General features: G+C 37.9%; 1 non-coding gene across 1 annotated transcript; it reads right to left on the bottom strand.

The window, feature by feature from the left end:
- Positions 1-361: 361 nt before the first annotated feature.
- LOC120578799 (small nucleolar RNA R71) lies at positions 362-468 on the bottom strand. Its single transcript, XR_005644610.1, has one exon. It is a non-coding gene; the product is annotated as a small nucleolar RNA R71 (small nucleolar RNA).
- Between the last annotated feature and the right edge of the window lie 6,375 nt (positions 469-6,843).

Genomic DNA, 6,843 nt, shown 5'->3' with positions numbered 1-6,843 from the left:
TGAGGAACGCACTCTTAAGGAGTATTCGATCCCTTCTTCGGATGAGCCATGCACTATTATAGTTTACCCAACGGTTGAAGGTAGAAACTTCAAAATAAAACCTGCACTACTAATTCTGGTACAACAAAACCAGTTTTCTAGATTACCCTCTGAAGATCCAAATTTACATATCTCAACCTTTTGGAGACTTAGTGTAACTTGCAAAGACGACCAAGAAGCCGTCAGGCTACATCTCTTCCCTTTTTCTCTAAAAGATAGGGCCAGAAATTGGTTCAATTCTTTAAAGCCCGGTTCCATCACCTCTTGGGACCAACTGAGGCGAGAATTCCTTTGCCGCTTCTTTCCCCCATCAAAAACCGCCCAACTTAGGGGAAAGCTTTACCAATTTACTCAAAAAAACGGGGAATCTCTTTTCGATGTGTGGGAGCGTTTTAAAGAAATAGTTAGACGTTGTCCCCATCACGGTTTGGAGAAATGGTTAATCATCCACACCTTTTATAACGGTCTAACATCTAACACTAAATTGACTGTTGATGCAGCTGCAGGTGGTGCCCTAATGAACAAGGATTTCACAACAGCTTATGCCTTGATTGAGGACATGGCTCTAAACCTTTTGCAATGGACGAAAGAGAAAGCAATCATCAATCCTTCACCCTCTAAAAAAGAGGCAGGTATGGATGAAACCTCTTCCTTTGACTATCTATCTACCAAGGTGAATGCATTATCTCAAAGACTTGATCGCATGAGTACTTGTGTTATCACACCTACCTTCTTACCTCCATGTGAAGCATGTGGCCTATCTAGTCATTTTAGCATCGATTGCAAACTAAGTAGTATTGAGCAGTTAAACTTTGTTCAGAATGGGCAAAGAGTTGTTCAAAAATCTCACATTGAACTTTTAATGGAAAACTATTTTCTTAAACAATCCGAACAGCTCCAAGAGCTTAAGGACCAAACTAGACTTTTGAGCAACTATCTTGCTACTCTCACAACAACGATAGACTCCATCTCCTCTCACAACAAAACTTATGAAACTCAACTCTCCCAAGTAGTTCATAAGGTTGACCACCCCAACAAAATGAATGTTGTTACACTTAGGAGTGGTAAGCCACTTGAAGACCCCATAAGGAGAAACAAATCCAATGACAGTGAGAAAGAGATCTGCGAACCACCATCTAGGGAAATTAGGGCAGAAAGAGAGGAACCTCGAGTTAAGCAAAACGCACCACCTCCCTTTAAACCAAAAATTCCCTTCCCACAAAGGTTTGCCAAATCTAAGCTAAATGAGCAATTTAAAAAGTTCATAGAAATGATGAACAAGATATACATTGATGTGCCTTTCACCGAAGTCTTAACCCAAATGGCTACCTATGCTAAATTTTTGAAAGAAATCATTTCTAAAAAGAGAAAAATTGAGGAAGGTGAGACGGTTAACCTTACGGAAGAATGTAGTGCCATCATCCAAAATAAATTGCCACCAAAGCTTAAAGACCCATGCAGCTTTTCCATACCTTGTGTCATAGGGTCAGAAGTAGTGAAGAAAGCTATGTGTGATCTAGGAGCCAGTGTCAGCCTAATGCCTTTATCCCTTTACGAGAGGTTGGGAATAGGGGAACTTAAATCGACAAGGATGACCCTACAACTAGCGGACCATTCTGTTAAGTATCCAGCTGGAATCATAGAAGATGTCCCCGTTAAGGTAGGAGAGGTGTACATCCCCGCTGATTTTGTTGTAATGGAGATGGAGGAAGATAACCAAGTACCAATTCTTTTAGGAAGACCTTTTCTTGCTACTGCAGGAGCCATCATTGATGTAAAAAAGGGTATGCTTGCTTTTAAAGTCGGTAAAGAGACTGTTGAATTTGAACTTGCTAAACTAATGAAAAGTCCTTCCATTAAGGACTCTTGTTGCATGATAGATATAATCGACCATTGCGTGAAAGAGTGCTCTTTAGCATCAACTACACATGATGGTTTGGAAGTATGCTTGGTAAACAATGCAGGTACAAAACTGGAAGGGGAGGCAAAAGCTTATGAAGAGCTGTTGAATAGAACTCCTCCAATGGAAGGTCTAAGTGTGGAGGAGTTAGTAAAAGAAGAACCAGCACTTCTACCCAAGGAGGCACCGAAAGTATAGCTTAAACCACTTCCATCCAATCTATGGTATGAATTCTTGGGCCCTAAATCTACCTACCCTGTTATTGTAAATGCAAGCCTCGATGAAGTAGAAACTGAAAAGTTACTTTATGTCCTCAAAAAGTAGTATCCTAAAGCTATAGGGTACACCATTGACGACATTAAAGGAATAAATCCTTGATTATGCATGCATAGGATACTTCTTGAAGAAGACTATAAACCCTTCATTGAACATCAAAGAAGGCTAAATCCTAATATGAAAGAAGTTGTGAAAAAAGAAGTTTTAAAACTCCTAGATGCAGGTGTTATTTATCCAATTTCGGATTCCAAATGGGTTAGCCCCGTGCAAGTTGTACCTAAAAAGGGTGGTTTCACAGTTATTAAAAATGATAAAAATGAATCCATTGCCACTAGGACCGTCACCGGTTGGAGAATGTGTATTGATTATAGGAAGCTTAATAAAGCAACCCGTAAAGATCACTTCCCTCTCCCTTTTATAGATCAAATGTTAGAAAGGTTAGCTAAGCATTCACATTTTTGCTACTTAGATGGTTATTCTGGATTTTTCCAAATACTCATTCACCCTAATGACCAAGAAAAGACAACCTTTACATGCCCCTTTAGGACCTTTGCCTATAGAAGGATGCCTTTTGATCTTTGTAATGCCCCTGCTACTTTTCAAAGATGCATGATGTCTATTTTTTCTGACTTTGTTGAAAAGATAATGGAAGTTTTTATGGATGATGTTTCTGTGCATGGATCTAGTTTTGATGATTGTTTGACTAACCTTGAAAAAGTTTTGGAAAGATGTGAATAGGTGAACCTAGTCTTAAATTGGGAGAAATGTCACTTCATGGTAAGAGAAGGAATTGTCCTAGAACACTTGATCTCCAATAGAGGTATAGAGGTAGACAAAGCGAAAATCGAAATTATTGAAAAAATGCTACCTCCCACCTCTGTCAAAGAAATTAGAAGTTTCCTAGGACATGCAAGGTTCTACCGCCGTTTCATTAAAGATTTTTCATCAATCACTAAACCACTAACAAGTCTGCTTCTTAAAGATTCAGACTTTGTCTTTGATGACGCTTGTTTGCAGGTTGAAAAAAGCACTAATTACTGCCCCAATCATACAACCACCAGATTGGAGTTTGCCTTTTGAAATAATGTGTGACGCAAGCGACTATGCGGTTGGGGCAGTGTTAGGTCAAAGAAAGGAAAAAAAGATGCATACCATATACTACGCCAGTAAGACCCTAGATGGGGCACAGGTAAATTATGCCACAACAGAAAAAGAATTGCTAGCAGTTGTCTATGCCATTGACAAATTTCGGCAATACTTGGTGGGATCAAAAATCATTGTTTACACAGACCACTCGACCATAAAATATTTGTTAAACAAAAAATATGCCAAACCGAGGTTGATCCGATGGATTTTGCTCCTCCAAGAATTTGACCTTGAAATAAAAGATAAAAAGGGGGTCGAAAATGTTGTCGCTGACCACTTTTCCCGACTTCGAGAGACCAATGAGGATGAGTTGCCCTTGGATGATTCCTTCCCGGATGAACAACTCTTCTTGTTGGCACAGGCTGACGCGCCTTCGTATGCAGATTTTGTTAATTTTCTTGCAGCAGGAGTGCTACCGCCTGAGCTGAGTTACCAACGAAAGAAGAAATTCTTCAATGATCTCAAGCACTACTATTGGGATGAGCCCTACCTCTTCAGAAGGGGCTCAGATGGGATTTTCAGGAGATGCATTCCTGAAAACGAGGTAAATAGTATTCTAACTCATTGCCACTCCTCTTCTTATGGTGGCCACGCCAGTACACAAAAGACTTTTTTCAAAACTCTTCATTTTGGTTTCTGGTGGCCATCACTTTTCAAAGATGTGCATTCCTTTATTTCTAAATGTGACAAATGTCAACGCACCGGTAGTATTACTAAAAGAAATGAAATGCCTTTGAACAACATCCTTGAAATCGAAATTTTTGATGTTTGGGGTATTGACTTTATGGGACCATTCCCCTCCTCTTTTGGGAATCAATACATTTTGGTAGCAGTTGACTATGTGTCCAAATGGAGGGTCAAGGGTTCGGAGTGCCAAGGGTTGTGATAAGCGATGGAGGGTCTCACTTCATTTCAAGACATTTTGAAAAACTTTTGCTAAAACTTGGAGTGAGGCACAAAATTGCGACACCTTATCACCCCCAAACTAGCGGACAAGTGGAGGTCTCAAATAGACAAATCAAAGCTATCCTTGAAAAAACTGTTTCAACCTCTAGGAAAGATTGGTCAAGTAAGCTTGACGATGCCCTTTGGGCCTATCGAACGGCTTATAAAACTCCCATTGGAATGACCCCTTTTATACTTGTCTATGGGAAATCTTGTCACCTTCCCGTTGAGCTCGAGCATAAGGCCTATTGGGCAATTAGAAACCTCAACTTAGTGATGGAATAAAACCGCAAGTGCACGGTCTTACCGAAGTAGTAAAATAAGAGTATCGTTCCGACAGGGAGTTATGAATTCAATTAACTTTTAATAATGATTAGATGAAAGTTTCAAAGGTTAAAAGTTTGGATTTTTAATTATAAGAAAATAAAAGAAAAGATAAAAGCCTTGGAATCATTGGTTCATCCTAATGACAAGTCCTTCACAAACCAAACTATTAAACTTATAACCTTATGTTAGACCTAATTTCTCAAGACAGTTTCTCTTTTGTTCCTCTAGCAACCAAGCCTATTTCGCTGACTTGATTACTATTAGATTTTGGTTCCTCTAACAACCAAGCCTATTTCGCTGACTTGATCATTATTAGTTCCCTTGAAGATCGAAACTATATGTCTCAAAGATTGTAAAGACTATTTCGCTGCCTTTACAATCTTTGTCTAAATTCACTTGTTCGAATATCAAAGCTCCACTTTCGTTTTATGAATTGATATTTGAGATGATGGATAAACAATTATCAAACCCTCCACTTTCGTTTCCACAGTTTGATAATGGTTGATCCATGTTAAAGCGGTGAATTTAGATAAGGAATTAGGGTTACATAAGATTAAGGTTTAAAGCTTGGTTTGATTAGGATTATGTCATTAGACTTATCCAACAATCCCAAGACAAGAGAAGTCTACTCACTGACGTTCATTGTAGACAAGGAGAAGAAGAGAGAAAACATAAAAGTAAATAACAAAGAAAGTAAAATGAACTTTTATTAGAAAGACAATTGTCACATATTGTATTCCAAGAAAAGATGAATATTTGTGATGGATGGCTACTCTATTTATAGCATTTGATCGAGTTAAAATCTAAGCTATTACATTTGGGCTAAAAATAGAGTAGCTTAAAATCTAAGCAAAAGCAGCAATAAGACACTCTGGAGGGTGGCACGGCCGTGCCAAGGCTAGCACGGGCCGTGCCAAGCTTCTGACTTATGGGAGACATATTTTGTCTCTCAATCTTCATATTTTTGTGTCCAATCGGCTCCAAGTCCCTTTCTTTTGCTCCAAGACTCAATCCATCCAATATTCTTTCCTGAAATATAATAAAATGCAATTTAAAGTAAACTATCCTAAAAAGGAAATAATACTAATATAAAATTATATAAAATCTAAATAAAACTAAACTAAAAAACATATTAAAATAGACAATAAATGAGTCATCAAACTCTGCTTGAATCTTTGCTTGTCCTCAAGCAAAAGGCATAAACATAGTAGCACCAACAGTTATATCAAATGACAATTCAATTAAAGCACATGTCTCCTGATGAGATAAAACCGCAAGTGCACGGTTTTACCGAAGTAGTATAAAAGAGTATCGTTCCGACAGGGAGTAGTTCAATACAATTAACTTTTTAGAGATGATTAGAAGAGAGAAGAGAATTGTATGTTTGGGGTTTTCAAGCGTTTGCAAGATAATAATAATAAAAAGAGCCTCGGGATGGTTGGTTTCCTTTAAATGACAAGTCCTTCTCAAACCAAAACTATAAGCTTATAATGTTATGTTAGACCTAATTTCTCAAGACAGTTCCTCTTATGTTCCTCTAGCAACCAAGCCTATTTCGCTGACTTGATTACTATTAGATTTTGGTTCCTCTAACAACCAAGCCTATTTCGCTGACTTGATTGTTATTAGTTCCCTTGAAGATCGATACTATATGTCTCAAAGATTGCAAAACCTATTTCGCTGACTTTGTAATCCTTGTCTGAATTCACTTGTTCGAATATCAAAGCTCCACTTTCGTTTTATGAATTGATATTTGGAATAATGGATAAACAATTATCAAACCCTCCACTTTCGTTTCCACAGTTTGATAATGGTTGATCCATGTTAAGACGGTGAATTCAGATAAGAAATTAGGGTTACATAAGATTAAGGCTTAGAGCTTGGTTTGATTAGGATTATGTCATTTAGACTTATCCAACAATCCCAAGACAAGGAGAAGTCTACTCACTCATGTTCATCGTAGACATGGGGGAGAAGAGAGAAAGCATAAAAGTAATGACAAGAAAATAAAGGAAAAAAAAAGAACTTTAATTAGAAAAGCAATTGTCACTTATTGAATTCCAAGTAAAGATGAATATTTGTGATGGATGGCTACTCTATTTATAGCATTTGATCGACTTAAAATCTAAGCTATTACATTTGGGCTAAAAATAGAGTAGCTTAAAATCTAAGCAAAAGCAGCAAAAGACACTCTAGAGGGTGGCACGGCC

Source organism: Medicago truncatula, chromosome 2, assembly GCF_003473485.1.
Source record: "Medicago truncatula cultivar Jemalong A17 chromosome 2, MtrunA17r5.0-ANR, whole genome shotgun sequence".
In the NCBI taxonomy this organism is placed as follows: domain Eukaryota; kingdom Viridiplantae; phylum Streptophyta; class Magnoliopsida; order Fabales; family Fabaceae; genus Medicago; species Medicago truncatula.
The sequence above is the reverse complement of the archived record's forward strand: the minus strand, read 5'-3'. Positions and strand labels throughout refer to the sequence as shown.